This window comes from Strix uralensis, chromosome 25 (assembly GCF_047716275.1).
Source record: "Strix uralensis isolate ZFMK-TIS-50842 chromosome 25, bStrUra1, whole genome shotgun sequence".
In the NCBI taxonomy this organism is placed as follows: Eukaryota; Metazoa; Chordata; class Aves; order Strigiformes; family Strigidae; genus Strix; species Strix uralensis.
Genome location: NC_133996.1, coordinates 7,534,301 through 7,550,825, shown reverse-complemented (window position 1 = coordinate 7,550,825; position 16,525 = coordinate 7,534,301). Strand labels below are relative to the sequence as shown.

Genomic DNA, 16,525 nt, shown 5'->3' with positions numbered 1-16,525 from the left:
TCGAAGCTTTAGGTCACAGCACCCACATTAGCACAACGAAGGCCGCCAGCGATACTGCAAGGAAATCTGACCTTAGTTTTAATCAGTGCGCTGAAAAGGCAACTTGCTATTATACTCTTCTATCCTCTTATTTAGGATTGGTGAGCTATCCTCATCCTTTCAGAAGCATCACTGGCAGGTCACTATGACTTCCTGTAACATGAATCACTGCTTTTTTGCCTCAACTTGTATTTTCCAAAACGTGTTCCAAAATCATCCACCACTAAGTTAGCCCAGCTCCAGGTAGAGGTGGCATGCCCATAAAGATTTAAAATTTGTCTTTGCATTTCCAGGCTATGTCTAAGGGCTGCGCAGTGTAATAAATCCAGAACTAGAATTTTAGGTGCTTCTGCTCAGACACTTCAACTGCAGTGATGTTAGTTAAAAACTTATCACTGGATAAACACCACACATGCATTTTTAACTAAGAGCTGGATTTTTATTACTGTCTGTTTATTTCTAATACGTAATCAGCACTTCAGCTTTAAATCATCAAATATCCTCTCTCGCATTACTTAAGGAAGCTCAAAATCCACGAGAGCCACGAAGGATCATACAGTAAAAATCTACTCAACATTTTTAATGTATACATACAGCAGTGCACAACTGCCTGTAGCCTTGAGACCCCTTAATCTGCTCTATTTAAGCAAGCAGAAGTCCTTGGCCTCTGCTGCCCTGGGAGAGAACAAAATAAACACTCTGCAAGTGCAGGAGATCATGGAGTCCCCGAGAAAACCGAGCATCAATAATTGTTGTGAGGGTCCAGAGATAACACACTGTAAGTTATTTATTTGAATGGCTAAAAAGCATTTCAAATCATGAAATGAACAAAGAGGCATTTTGACAACAAACTGCCAAAACCTCAGCATCTGTGAAACAAACACTCTGCAATGTTCATCGCCCACATTCTAGAAGAGGGGAAAAACTAAGATTGCTCTGGGAATTAAGAAAAGGATTATAAAGGCAAAATTTGCATTAACTGAGTATTGCATGAAAGTTATCAACAAACTTTTCAGCAAGTGACTCATGGATAAGAGCCACAAAGAAAAAAGGAACTATATTAGTAGAACTTTTATCTTTTTCCCCCACCTGATTAAAAACAGAGACATTTAGGTATGTAAACATAACCAATCAAGTACTTCTGCTGCTGTATCCATTTTAAGCAAATTCCAGTGGACTGACTTGCAATGTCTTCCCTTTCAGTCGCTCTCCAAAGCCAAATTACATATACAGTTACCAAACACTCCAGCTACCGCCAGGGCACTTCCAGGATCAGCACAACCAGGATCAGTCACAGGAGCAACTGCTGGGAGAGTGGGTTGTTCTTCACCACGAGAGCTGGTACTTTCCAGAACAGGAAGTTGGCTTTATTTTAAAAATCATGTCACATGGTCACGTCCTTTCCTTTCACTATGTTAAAGATGCTCTATCAATTCAACTTAAGTATTTTAATATATTTCACATTAGAAAGTATGCAGAAAAAAAAATGTTTCCCATTCTATTAGGAAAAAATAAGTCATACCAGGGATGAAAATCAAAAAGCACTACCAGTGAAGAAGCAAAGTTCATTCTCATGCACGGTCATTTTTCAGGGAAAGAATGTGTGAAAGGACCAACTATTTCCTTTTAATTTACTAAATACATATGTTGAAACAGCAACATTTCCTAGTCTGTTGGTCAAAACAATCAAAATTTAGCACAGTAAACCAACACATAGAAGAGAAGCGTGAGAAACAACTGGTAATAGGAACTACTAGAAGACATAGGGAGACGATCTAAATTGCCTCTCAGAATCAAAGCGCTGCTCCCAACTGAATCCTGAGGGGCTTTGATACAATAAAAGCAAAAAAAAAAAAAAGCTACGTTCTATAAGGATATTACAAGTATATCCCGTAACTGTGCAGTTTCAGGATAGCCCTCTACTAAATGACAACCCTGTAGTTCAAGAACAAACTACCTTCAACATATCATCTGTAAGCTACCTCTATCTACACTGAACTCTGCACGCCTTGAAATATTTTAATAGACTAATACAATTAAAACAACTTTCACCACAGCTCTTCTCTGTTGCATTTCTTCTGAAATAAATAATTTTCCAAGAAAAAGCACATGGTTAGAGCTGACTGACCAAGTAGAGTAAAAGTGGCAGTAACTCTCAGTAAGTTCTGAGAAGGCCCCAAAATAGATTTTTAAAGTATCACTTGCTTTGAGCTGTTTAAGAGTCTTTGTGTTTTACTTTGATCCACAGCACTTACTAGCCAAACATTAGTTTGGTATGTGTGACATGTGCCAAAAGCATTGTCTTGGAAGTTTTTTTTATCTTTGTCAATATTTTTAAAGTTGATTCATTCCTAACATGTGAGGTAACACCTGCTAGAATAGAAACCAAGTTGCTGTGCTCTATCAGCTCTCAAAAGGTTAAACAAACGAAATACTGGAGTCATTTCAGCTCCCCTGTGTTAACACTGCAGTTGTAAACTTACTGTGATACACATTTAGTTGTTCTAAGAATTAATGACTGACTCAGATAAAATGTGTTCAGCTGGTAAGCAAAAAACTGTTCTGAAAGAATCTGTTCTTACAGCACATCCTACGGATTACTCCAATTTTAAAGAAAGAGATGCCTGTAAATGAAGCAAAGGCAAACTGTGAAAGCAGCAGTGGCTGCTCCCTTACTTTACCATTTAAATTTTTCCACTGAACACGATGCTGTGCCCCCAAAGCACAGACACACATCCAGCCTCACAGAGCTCACAGCGGTGCTGCTCTTTGAAACACTGGAGGGTAAAACTGTCTGGTCCTGAGTGGGGACGGCAGTAGAAGCATTTACAGAGTGCTATGGAGACTTGTCGTTAGCTATCGGCTCTGCCAGAGGTCACATCTCCTTCCTGCTTACAGGTACTGAACTGCCTTCCCACGACTCCAGCTCTACCTTGCAAGGGACACAGTTGATTCCTGCTGCCTGATCCAGGTCTCATCTCCCAGCAGACGAGCGTGACTGCACGCATCTGGAGGGCATGCACTCCTGGAAACATTGCCAGGAATCTTCAAAATTGGTTTCTGGTTTGTCTTTTCCGAAGACCCAGTTATGTTGTCCAGCAGATCTTCCCAAGTAGCACAGTCTCACATCCAAAATTATCAGCACTCACCCTGAGTGTGCTGTGTTTAAAAGTTTTGGTAAGGTGTTACCCTTCTGGAAAACAGACACTGGACAGCTTGTTTATCTGCCGTGAAACTACACTGTATAACATACCTCATAATTCAACACACACCGAGTCTGAAGGAATAATCTGTATTCCAAATTAGCTTGCCAAATTCACTCATACCACACAGATTTAAAATTAGTTACGCTTACTGCAAGCCTGATCTGAAATCACTGAAGTTGGTCAGTGAAGAAAATAGTCCATCTCACAGCTGGCTCTTTAGTCTGATGAAAGTACATTGCCAATGCAAATTATTAAGCATTATAAATTTTTTAGATTTTTATTGTAAGAAACACGGACATTTCTGACAAAAAAATGTAAATCTGCAGATTCCCACGTGCTGCGAGCACCAACTCAAAGGTGTAAAGTTCAGCCTTGTTTGAAAACGAGCCGCAGCCAAAGCTTCACTGAACAGTAAGACTCAAACTGGCAAACAGCTCTTATTTCTCTCATTACTCAACTGTTCTGAGTCCTTCTTGCACAGTTTTTGGAAAGTAAAGGCAGAAGGTTTGCTAAAGCTGTGAAAGTCTGACAGCAATCAGTAACTGAAATGAATTTGATTTCTCACCAGAGAACATTGCCACGTTAGTTTTATCCCCTTCTTGGCATCAAAGATTCCCCACCCTGAGCCCAAAGGCAACACCTGAACTCTTCAAGTCTGGTCCTTGCGAAGGAACACAGGCAACACAAGCTGATCAGTTCTGCACATAGCTTTACTCATATTTATACAAGCTACTTCATTCTGAAAGTTCCTGAGCTGCTTTAAGATCTTAACTTTTCTTTTGCCACGCTACAAATGCTGCCATTCAGAAAGGGAAGACTCTAGAAGGCTAATGCAGTAGAGAATGAGTTCTGGTCAAGAACTACAAGACTTTTACCTTCACAAAACTGTTGACAATCTTTAACATGTACAAAGAAAAAGCAGCAAGAGCCTGGTTTCTAAGGATCTCATCCAAACAGGACCCATCCTGTACATTGCCCACAACTCAAGGCATCTACCCAATGGAAACAAAAATGAGAGTCAACCCCCTTTGAGATTTAACAGTAAGTTTTGTGGACGGTTTTCTGCAGGGATCCACTTCTACTTCCTAAGGAACGGGAACAAAAATTAACATAGATGTCTCTGAGGATATTTTTGTAGATGTACATTTTGACTAGTTACTACCTTAGCAACAAAAGGCTTGTGTAGAAAGTTCCCATCCTGCCAATACAATGAATTATTCATTCTAAACTTAATTCATGTCATGACAGAGGTTACAAATGTTCTGTTTACAAGAGTATTTTTAATCCAGACCAATTCTGTGACCCCACTCATACAAGCTCTACTGACAAATAAGGGGCGGGGGGAGGTTTGAGATGGAGAACCAACAGCCTGGAAACCTCTCATTTTCAAAATACGTGTTTCCTAAAGTTGGAGGCTATTTCAAGAAGCAAAGTTTCCCTTCTCCATTTCTAAATCCTCACAGCAATCCATCACATGACTCGGGTGAAAACGATGGAAGAGTAAATGTTCCTACGAAGCCACCACAATGGACTTTGCCCAGAAGACAAACTTTTGTGATGAAACAGTGTCAGGAAAGTTAATATTTTACCTGTTTTAAGTCTCCTGACAGAACTCAAAAGAACAGCTCAACTCCGCTCCACGGCAATGAAAAAAGGCACTGCCAAGAGTCTCTTACTGCCATACACTTCCGCCAGCTACCACAGCTTCAGAATTTAATTATTTGGAACAGTTAAGAACTTTTACAGCCACTGACTGAAATCACTGCAAGCTTTGGCAAAAGTACAAATGTTTGGGGTGGGCGATGGGACACGGACATAAAAAAACCCCTGTAGGTACAACCTCTTCCAGGACATCCAAGATTATTTCACACAATTGTTCTATTTTACCCTTATATTTACCAGCTATTAGGAAAGACAAGCCAAAACATTCCAAGACATGAGGCCGAGTTTTTTCTTAAAGACCTGTACAATCCTTTTTGCACAGCATCATTAACAATGAAAAAATAGTTCAGCTGATGCAGTTTAACTTGTAGTACACCCAGGATAGAAGGCACCCAAGAAGGTATATTCCAAATCCTAAGACAGGCAGTTTTACCACTTTTGAAGATTTTATTTTCTGTTGTGTGCCTACCTGCTTGAGCAGGTTCACACCTTGCACCCTTCAACAGTCAGGTTTCACCGTCTCAGCTTTGTCAATTATGAAATCAGGAAGCAAACCTGAAATGAGAAGAAAATGCATTGAAGCACCTTTGTATGTACGTTGTTGTACTTCCTGCCACCAATGATCAAGGGGAGTCTAGCTTCCTTAAGCTACCATCCAGTGCTGTACCCAAACCGGTCACCGTATCTTCAGTACTTCAACAGAGTGTGCACATTGCAGAAATTCATCGCCCCCTTCACTGAGAGCTTGTGTACTTTTACAATGAATGTAGTTTTTAAAGCGGTTATTCAAGCCTTCAAAATTTTAAGTCTACTTCGTTCTTCCTTCCTCCACCTCCCCTGCCCCCCATCCCACCTCTGTTATATACATACTAATTGCTGTCATTACATCTGTACAGCCGTATTGAAGTAATTTCTCTCAGCTCATTTGTCTGGTCTCACTGGATTCAGGACTAAGGACTTTCCCATATTGTTAAAGAGAATCCACAAGCCAAAAGAAACAACTGTTTTCCTGACAAATTCATCCATCAGCATATCGCCGTCTTCAAAGGGTGCCACCAGTCCACTGGGAGCTGTTTTGACAGGTCTACAATTACATTTCAGTATCCTTCCATGCACTGCTAGAGGGGTGTAAGTTTTAAAAAAAGAGAACAACAGTAAACACAACCTCATCAATTACTCCATGTTATTAAACCTCTGATCTAACAGCAAGAATGTCATTTGCTCTGTGTTCAACCATAAAATAAACTTGTTTAAAGCTATTCATTTCTTCTGTTTACTTCATTGAAAAAATGTTTCAAGGCTATTTGAAGATTATATTTTCTCTGAAACGGTGATTAAGTCCTATTAAGTCCTATTCTTGCCCAAGAGCAAAGGTTGTATTGCAAGGTTTAGTGTTTTCTAAATTGTGCTTACCAATCTTTGAAAAAAGCCAAATAAAGAACACCACAGACTTTATTTTTACTGTTGTCATGTCCATCCGTCTAAACATCTGTGAAAGAGAGAAATCTTGCCTTTTACCTTACAAAGACCTTCAACTTTCAGCCTTTCACAGTGGCTACCAGAAAAAAAACCCACCATAACCATCTTTCTTGCTTTGTGATAGAACACACAGGTTTTGCTTGGGTTTTTGCCTATTCCCCAAACACCTGCGTTACTACAAACTTCTGGTACGATCTATTGCACACAGGTGTCATCTAGATAAAAAGCTGGCTGAATTCTCTTTTGTAGAGGAATACTGTTCTCGTATTTAGAGCACTACTACAAAGAAAATGAACCAAGACAACACACAACAAGCAAGAACAGCTAACCTTTCTTCCAGATATGGAAAGGAAAGTAGGAAACGTGCTCAACGCTCTCTGCTGAAGCAGAAATCATAGTCCAGGAGTTTCTTATTCCAGAACACTGTAAAGAACATTTCTATATGCCAAGACATGGGTCAAATGACGAACATTTCTAGTTTTCACAATGCCTTTTTCCAGGAATTTGTTTCCTGTTTCCAACTGGCCTGTGTTACTTTATGACCGTCTCTTTCCATCTTCCACTCTTTTTTTTTTTTTGAAGTCTTTCAAGCAGTACTCATCATTATTTCAGACCTTTCACAGATGTTAAAGCAGAACAGAACCACCACGGCCCTGTACAGAAAAGTCATCTAACAAAATGTTACAGCTGAAATCACTCCATCTCAAGCGTGTCATCGAGGATTGCTGTATCACGTAGCGCCACAATTTGCCAGCTTAGAGAGAAAAACACAGCAGGTATGTCTGATATACCAAAAGCAGCAGTTTATTTATCTTCACATCTATCTATAATACACTGAGCATAAACACCAAGAACGTTTGGTAACAAGTGAAACGGCTTACGTACATACCTTAGAAGCGTGCACAGCGCTGCAGAACTCCTTACAGAAGTTTCAGTTTATTACACAGCATTTACAAAACATTAAATCGAAAGTGTTAAATATTTTGTAAAAGCATTTGTAGAAAGCTCTGTATAACGGTGGAGGGAAAACAAAAATTTACTTGTTCCTTTCTGGCCAGTTTTTAATGAAACTGTTACAGTTTATTTTGCTGTAAGACCCAAAGCAAACAAGATAGCACCTCATTAGAGAAAACATTTCTGCCTGAGCGTCTTGCCATCCATTCAGTGTCCGCTAGCACAAACACTCATTTTGGGAGAATCAGCTGGACTGCTACTTTATTTGCTCACAACAGCGTTCATTATCAAGGAACCAAAAAAAAAATTAATTCTCCTTCAGCCAGCTCTACAATTCATAATCCTGAGCTCCAAAACCAAACAAGATTAGTTAATTCTAAAAAAAAAAGTAATCCTACAAAAGGTCTTACAAAGTGTACTCTGTACAAGGTGGCAACAGCAATCACTAAAAATAAAAACAACTTATAAAAAAAGTCACAAAACTACATAGTAAAAACTAGTTTAATTTCCCACAAAATAAGCTTTTTAACATTTGGATACCTGAAAGGCTTACATCAATTTAAGCTGTGGCAGCCTTTGTCCTAGCCAAGAAACTGCCTCTTTATGACTTAAAACCCCAGAAGATAAAAATTATTTATTGCTAATTGACCCTATATCCCAATTCATACTCTACAAAGATATCAAAGATATTGAAAAATGCTGACACAAACAGAAAGGTCGGCACTGTGTTCTTTTTTGAAAGCACTGAAAATAAGAAATTAGCTATTTATAAACTTAAACAACTGTAATCACCCAAATCTGGGTTTAAGAGGCAGAAATCTGATCAAGCAATTAAAAATCCAGTCCTACACATGGTCTCGTAATTCACAACCCTGTAAAAATCACCATTTCTGTGCACTTTAATTCACCTGCCTCCCAGAGAAGCAGAGGAGGCACGTGGCACCTGTAGATACATTTGAAGACTTGGGTAAGAATATGCTGTTAAGAACTGCCAGTATTAGTTAGGCCAGAATGACAAACTACAGGAATTTAAGAGTGTCAAATAAGACACAACAGTAATGAACAACTGTCAGCATCTTTCAAAGTTCATTTCAGTATGATCTTGTTTCAATTTAACTAGCTACCTACAGAGTAAGAGTTGCACTGTGTCCAACACCAAATTGCTACTTGAACACCAGATAACAGCGATGACCAAATTGGTTAAATAAGCCAAAGATGAGCTACTGGGCTCCTGTGAAAACACACAGAGAACTGTAACAACTTCGGTCCTCAGCACCAACTCTGCACCCCGGCTCAACACGCTCAGTAAAGGCAGCCCGGCACCAGTGTCAAACCAGAGCAACCCCTGTTTACTAGACATGTACCTGGCGAGGAATAGAAGAGCTATTCTTTTTCTTTCCCCCTGCAGCAAGTGCCCTGAAAGGATGTTTCACATACCACGCATTAATTCACTGGAAAGATCTGCAGTCCGACAGCACTGTGCACTTGCCCCTGCGGAGGCTGCTGCAGAGATGGCGGCACAGTGGCCGCTCGTGCAGAGGGACACGGCCAGAGCACACCCCGAAACCTGCCTCACTCAGCCCGACCACGGTCAGCACAGACACACGGTGCCTGCTCTGCCCTTGCAGCTCTCAGATCTATCAGTTTTATCGAAGAGCAAATCAAAATAACGACCACAGCAGTTTTATTATCACAAATTCCTACATTAGATCAAAAGTGGAAAAAAATATTCCTAAATCAGTTAAGTTTGACAACCATCAATATACTGAAGTGAACTAAAGCTCCTGTTCTAAAAGAGTGGTCCGGAAGTGTGACAGATTAACCTTGCTATGCATGACAGCTATGTAAAATCTATTTCCCAGCAAGCTTTGTACTGCAGCTGCACGAGATTTTGCCATGAACATACTTGAAGTGGAAAAAAAATTGCAGCTATCTACATGTTCGAGCACACTGGAAGTGCCAGCAGTAACCTACAGAGTACAGAGAGCACATGCTGGCTTTGCTAGTCCGGAAATCAAAGTCTAACAATCTTCCATTCTACTTGATTCTTCCTTTTCAAGCTAAGGTTTGGTTTTGCACCAAAAATTAAGTGTGCTCTTGATATCAACAGAACACTTACAGGGAAGAAAAAAGAGCCACCTGCACAGCTCCCGCTGCCAGCCTGGTGGACTGAAAATTAAAATGCTATTTCTAATCATCCAGTTCAAATTTCATTATGGTAACAAAAAGCAGAACGATTCCTCTTTCTAGATCAAGTATCCAGTGTATGTTTTCAGGAGATTAATGACACAAGTTAAACTAAAGCTCACAACTACACCTACCAACCTCCACAACAAAAACTTTCCTGGACAACACTGCTAAAACCAAAACCAACAAAAAACCCAAACCATAACAGTGTGTTCTACTTTACTACAAGCCAAACACGCTTCGGGGGAAAAAAAGTTCAGATTATTCTGCCATGGCAAGAGAAGCACTAGTTTGTCAATAGCAGTTCCAATTTCTCTCTAGTCTATATGCTTTCAAAATTAAGATTTTGCCTTCAAGCATGTTTAGGGATTAGTTTAATTGTGTGAAAACCCAAAGAAGTTTAATATTGAGCTCCAGCCCTGGTTTCAGATAATTAGAAGCAGGTTCTACAGAATGGCTGGAAGATTATTTACAGGTTCTTCCAAAAAGGACCGATTCTGCAGACTGCAGTGCTGAACAATTCCTTTCCAAATAATCTGACCAGCTATAAACACCAATCAGTGACTTTGACACTAGTTACTGGATAAAAAAATATTTTATATATCTCTAAGCTTAAAAAGCCTTATGTTGTTACTCAGACAGTTTAGTGACAGGGAGCTCAAAGAAAACAAATCCAAGAAAAAGCTGATTAGAATTCTGGATGTTTTTGTTACAAAAGTCAGGCGGCTGGATTTTCTGTTAAATGCAGAAGAAAAACATCCGTAATAAAAAAAAAAAAGGAAAGCCTATTTCAACAGCTTTTTGCTTCCCAACCTACACAACCTGGGAACAGACAAGCAGAAAAATCAGATCGTTCTCAAAACTAATGACTTCCTCATGGTGCAGCCCTACTATTCTGAGCAGTTTTTGGATGTGAACTGAACCCTTGACAAAACTGCTGGGGGTCTCTGAATCCTTGTGCCTGTAGTTTCAGAACCCCCAAGAGAAGCAAGAAATGGTCCAATTTACATAAGAAAACTATTCACAAATCAGTTAACAAAAAGAATTCAAACTTGTGCATGATTTAAGTTACTGTGCTACTCCCCATGCAGCAATGGAAGAATAAACTGTGACCTCCAGGGAAGTTTTGAACCCTGTCAGGTCACTGCAGTCTGGAAACCAGCAGACTCTGCACACCACTATTTCCTTCGTTAGAGTGACCACAATGCACTTACAAAAATGTGGAAGTTATGCTTCCAAAGAAACAGCAAGTAATGTAAAAAACAATTGAATCTGGGGCTCTCTGCAATATCTTCGGAAATACACAGTAGAGTTACAGCCAAAACTGAATCTGTGCTGAAGGATTACTACCCTTCACACGTTTAACCTATGAAAAATACAAGCTCCAGCACCTTTCATTTATAAGCTGCAAAAAGAAAAGCTATTCACATATTTATTCTCAAGGCAGCACTTGATTTATCTCAACCTTAACTTGAATCTCATTACCTCAGGGGAAAACAAGGAAAAGGAGTTCCATGACTTGGTATAACATTAAAACCTCTTTAAAAAAAAAAAATCATGGGGTTATCATCATAAGCACAAGCCATCACAACAGGCTATCCCAGCACTCTGCTAGGCTATGAAACAGGTAAATGCTTGTCCACAGAAACCTTGGATGTATGGAATAAGTTTATTTGAACAGAGAGTTTTCAATGCTGTGTTTACGTACCTTGTGTAAGTCTCCCATCAATTATGTTTCTGAATACAGCTTTATTAGAAGCAACTGAGCTCTCACCTAAGTAAAAAAGGGAAAATCAAATTTAAACCAATCAACATACTGGCAAATCCTCACATTTTACAAGCATAGGAAAAGATTCTGATTTTAGCCGTTCATCCCAGTACCATTCCCCAGTAAAAAAAGGCTGCCAAAATTACTTAATCTAATCAGATAGTGCATACACAGATCCTTAACTCAGGAAACCGATCTCATCCACAGCCCTATAGGAGCAATTAACTGTAATAATTTACACAGATACACAGGGCCTGAAATGATCAGGTACACGACCCTCACAAGATACCATGTATACAGCATGTTAAGGCACAAGTCAACATCATTAATACTGAGCCTAATTCCCTTGAGAACAGAATTTCAGCTTAACACCCCCCATGCCCCCCAAGCCATCGCCTTTTGTGCTCCCCGAGCAGAGAAGCTCACAGGGTTACTCGCCAAGCTTTTCCTTCTTCCTTTCACTCACCCAAAGGTAACAGGGAAACACAGGCAGCAGTGGGGAGGCTACAGCAGGCTGTGGTGTGCAGGCTACAGCACCCCTCACGTTACAGCAGGGGCTTTTTTGGGTTTTGTACAGCTACCTTACACTGTAAATCATGACAGGCTAAAAATGGCCAGATGACAAATCTGGAGATGAAATTATGAGCAGTCCATTCGCTCTTCTATCAAAGGGGTAGTAGCTATGAGCAGGGCTTTGCAAAGAGGCCTCATTCTCATACAACGGGAGAAATGTACAGAGTATTTTCACATGTGACAGGAAAAAAGGGCACTGACAGAAAACTCTTCCTTGGGTAGGAAACTACACCCCCCCCACCAAGGACCCAGCGCTCCAGCGTTCCCGCAGCGAGGCTGGGTGTCATCTCTGTGTGCCATTATTATTTTTTTTTCATGGACGCGACAGCTTCCGGTTACCATGGAGTGAAACAGCGCAAACACAATTCTCAGCTGGCATGAAATGTAATCCCATGATTTTACTATTCATAGCTCTGACACGATAAAGCTAAATTAAGCAGGAACTCTTAACTTTCTCAAACCCAGCAGCAGTGACTACCTCCACCATTCAGCCTCTGCTAACGCTCTACTTCACTGTGAAGAGGGGAAGGATATTTTCCTTTACAGTTAGAGAAACTCCGGACCTAAAAACCCAGCCTGTCATCCAGAAACAAAATGGCACCTACTGGTTCCCAGGCACCACTTCGGCGTGACTCCAGCAGGAACAGAGGAGACAAGATGAGCTCTTGTGCTAAATCTGACACCTTCTCCTCATCTCGGGACCCATTACAGAAACCCACAAAGCAGTGTTAAGCCCTGCTCCCAGGCCTGCCCAGCAGTGAGCGTTTGCTGACCAAGCCTACCAGTACAGGAACAGGGGTCAGTTCAAAGCACAAATGAGAGATAGGCTAAGCACAAGGTAAGCCAGCACAACCCCAGTGCCTACGCTTAGCTGTTTATGCTGCCTTGCAGGATTACCTCCGCAAGCTCCCCAGGGAGCCAGAACAGCTTCTGCAGTTAACACCACTATTCCTCTCTCTTTCAATGCCCCTGGCCTAAACTATACGGCCAAATATACAGCAGGAATCCTGCCACACAGAGGAACTCTCTGTACCGTCGTAATTCAGAGGAAACCACACGACCCAAACCCCACGTTATTGTACTGGCACACACAGCCATTAAACACAGGTCTGTATGTTGTAAACTTTTCCAGATACGGAAAAAAGTTTAAGGGCTACGTAGCTGCTTAAACAATTAACAAGTTCCGACACAGCAAACTGTCATTTTGCAAAGACAAAGCCAAGTGAGCTAAAAAAAAATAAAAATCAAGCTTCTGGCAAAACTGCACTATTCTTTGAGGGAGTTAGTGATATAACTACAAGGGGAACAGCACAGTTTTAGATTGAAAAGCATCCTCAGGCTTAGCCAGTCCAGCTCAGTACTTCCTAGGCCTTTCAGAGCAAGACTTCTTTTACAGCAGAGAAAGTGGGAGCAGATAAAAAAAAAAAAAGAATCTGCTGACTTGCATGGATTATCACCTGCTCTATATATGTAATTCTTTTTTTTTCTAATAGCAACAACCATGTTAGAAGGTGTTCACCAGCTTGTCTGCAGCATGCCAATCTCAAACACCTCACCCGTGAACCCACAGGGCACAGGCCTGGCCTGACCCAAATGACTATTTTCTTAAAATAGTTTACAAAGCTTCCTGGTTTAAATAAGATGGAGAAACCAGCAGACAGCTAAATTATATTACCATAACCTTAACAGCAGAACACTCATTTAAGTTACAATACACATGACAAAACTTCACTTTCGTCAAAACAAAAGTAGAAGTTAAGAAGCGAAGGTCAGGGGCACGCGGCTGCTCTCAAATCCCAGCATTCAGGGAAACCTCTTTCCAGACAGCACTTACTGAAGCACTGAGAGCAGAACTGTGTTTTCCAGAGATACAGAGCTTGCAGCAAGACATGGAATTAGCAAGGAAGGAAAAAAAGCAGGAGGACGCCAGAGCATAACTCAGCAGAAACGCAGGCACGACTTCTGCAGACAAAGAGCTCCAGACAGAACACGCAGGACACGGGCATCACGTCCTGCACCTTCCTCCTTCCACAGGCAGGAGCCCCAGCTGAAGGGGAACAGTGCAACACACCTTTTAGACAGCTTTCTACATACAACAACTGCCTTATTTTATCCTCTTACCTGCTGTTAGATTGTGAACTGCATTATTAGTTAGACAAAGTCAGCCATTTCCTCACTCTGTGCTGGGCACCTGCAAAGGCCAGAGCAAGTGCACAGGCAAACCACTAAACACTCCAGGGGAAGGCACTGTTGTGTCCAAATACCCTTTTTCCTGTCCCTACAATATACTCCCTTAGAGGCAATCTGAAAGCCTAAGCTTCAAAACATATCTTTTTAAAGGAATGGAAATCAAGTTACGCAATACAAACTCAAAGAACCGATCTCCTCTTCAGCCACAGCACTTGAAGGCAGCGTCCACACAACAGGCACACTGAAAACACCTAAAACGTCACATCAGCCTTACCATAAATACTGACATAACTACCTGCCTTTGCTACTAACAGGAAGGAACACTGCAGGAGTCCTTTGCAGAGAGTAACTGGATGATTAAATTGTCTGTGATCTTAGGAAAGAGCATCCTGAAAATGTCCATTTGCTCCTGCAGCCTCTTACACACGTGCTCTGTGCTGCTGCTGCCACAGAAGCAGCAGATGAAGGCTCTTCTCCTTCCACCCATCAGCTACAAGACAACCTACAGCATTTTCCAAACAATTTTGCATATTGTTTATTTCAATGAACAAATCTGTTCTTTTGCCATCGCATCAGACACATCACCAAAGAAAAACCCAAGAACAAGTACCCCACCTCCAACAAGCTCCGAGGAAACACTGTTGCACACACACCACCACCCACTCCACGGCAGCAGAGTCCTCACACACACAAGCAACCAGAAGTGAACCTGCACCTCCCCGGGCTGCTACAAGGAGTACTGCTTATTCCAAACTTATCGCGTCACCTCCTGGCACATAAACGCCGTCAGAAAGCCATTCAGGAGGCAATTACAGTGACAATTACCTTGTGGAGACTTTGAAATATGTTTATGGAAACCTCAAACACGTTAATTCCCCCAAAACAACAAGAGTTAGGGAAACAAGCCCTCATCAGCCTGGTGAAAATGAAGATTCAGGGCTCACACGTGTCTCTGGGCCACTGCAAAGCCCATTCCACCGCATCACCTGAGGTTCCACCAAACTCCACTTTTAAACAAGATGCAGAGAGGGGAATGCGAGTGAGCAAACCCAGCCTGCTGCACCGAGAACCACACGGTGCTGAGCGCCGGGGCACGAGCCCTGCGAGAGCTACACACCCTCGGGGGTGCAGGCCCAGCTCATGGGGTCACAGTTGCAGTCCGGACAAGCTGCTACCCCTGCGACCTGCCGCTCCCCGCCGCACCCCCCCAACCGCCTCCCTCGGGAACACGGGCAGCGCCTCCCGGGCCGCCGCGGGAAACAGGCCCCGGGCAAGAGAAGAAATCTCCGCGGACAGGCCCGAGATGGGGGAGGAATGTCCGGGTACGGGGCCCCGGGGTCAGACCTGGGCCGGAGCGGGACGAGGGCAACCTCCGGGCCAGGCCCGGCCTGCCCCCGCCGGCCACGGGGACGCGAGGAGGCGGCGCGAGGCCTAGCCCGGCCCAGCCACGCGGCCCCGCTTGGGCCGGGCGCAGGGCGGCCCCGGGAGCGCCCCGCGCCGCGTCCGAGCCTCGCCCAGGGTGAGGAGGGGCGGCGGGGCCGCGCTCGGCACACGGCGGCCACCGGGGAGTCGGGGTGGCCGGAGGGCGGGGGGGGGGGGGCGGGGGGTGCGGCGCAGCACCGCGCTAAGGCCCGGGGTGGGGGGGAAAAGCCAGGCCGGGGCAAGCGGCGCGGCCGCGGAGGACCCTCGAGACGAGGCAGAAAGGGGAAGAGAAGAGCCCGGTGGCGGAGGGCAGGGCCGGGCCCCACCGGGCCTACCCGCACTCACCGGACCCGCTCCACCCGCGGCCTCCTCAGCAGCCAGGCGCCTCCGCCTCCTCCTCACGCACTTCCGGTTCGCGCCCGCCTGCTGCCCGCCCGCGGGGGCTGCCGGGAGCTGCAGTCCGGCCCCCGCCGCGCTCATTGGCTGGTGGCGCCACGCGGACTACAACTCCCAGCGGGCACCGCGCGGGGCGTGACGTCACTTCCTCCTCCGCCCCGCCCCGCCCCTGGCGCCACGGAGAGGGCGGTGCTTCCGGTGGAGAGGGGTGGGGCTGCGCAGAGGGGGGTGGCCGGGAAAGAGCGGCGGGGCGGCGGCGGCCTCCCCCCGCGGTGTGGGCCCAGCCCAGCTCCTCCCGCACCGCCCGGCTCCCCGGTGCTTCCCCCGCCCTGGAAGGGAGCGCGGGCGCAGAGCAGCGGGTCGCTGAAGGGGCCGTGTATGTGCGACCGCCCCCTCCCTGCCAGGCCGCGGCCCTCAGGAACCGGAGCCCCCGGGCCCTTCGCGCCTGGATGTCCCCACCCGCGCTGGGCCGGTTGCAGCTGCCGAGGGCCCTGAGGCCGGGCCGGGGAGGGCGCAGCTCGGGCAGGGCCTGCTGCTGTGTGGGGAGGGCAGCCGGGATAAGCCCGGCCCGGCCCCGGAGGGGAGCAAACAGCGCTGGGGGGCTCCAGGAGCGAGCCCTGACACGGGGCTCCACCTGCCCCGCAGCTGC

General features: G+C 44.3%; 1 protein-coding gene across 14 annotated transcripts in view; it reads right to left on the bottom strand.

Annotated features, from left to right (window-relative positions):
- THRAP3 (thyroid hormone receptor associated protein 3) overlaps positions 1 to 15,897 on the bottom strand; it is a 33,909-nt gene extending 18,012 nt beyond the window's left edge. For 7 of the 14 annotated variants that reach the window (XR_012632235.1, XR_012632236.1, XM_074894552.1 and 4 more), the window contains exons 1-3: positions 15,826 to 15,897; positions 11,236 to 11,301; positions 5,377 to 5,462 (exon numbers count right to left, since the gene is read on the bottom strand). The gene's annotated coding sequence lies outside the window, so the exon portion shown is untranslated. Of the gene's footprint in view, positions 1 to 5,376; positions 5,463 to 5,777; positions 6,026 to 6,715; positions 7,141 to 11,235; positions 11,302 to 15,825 lie in introns of all 14 variants that reach the window. The other 7 variants (XM_074894551.1, XM_074894546.1, XM_074894550.1 and 4 more) reach the window with 6 other exon arrangements.
- Between the last annotated feature and the right edge of the window lie 628 nt (positions 15,898 to 16,525).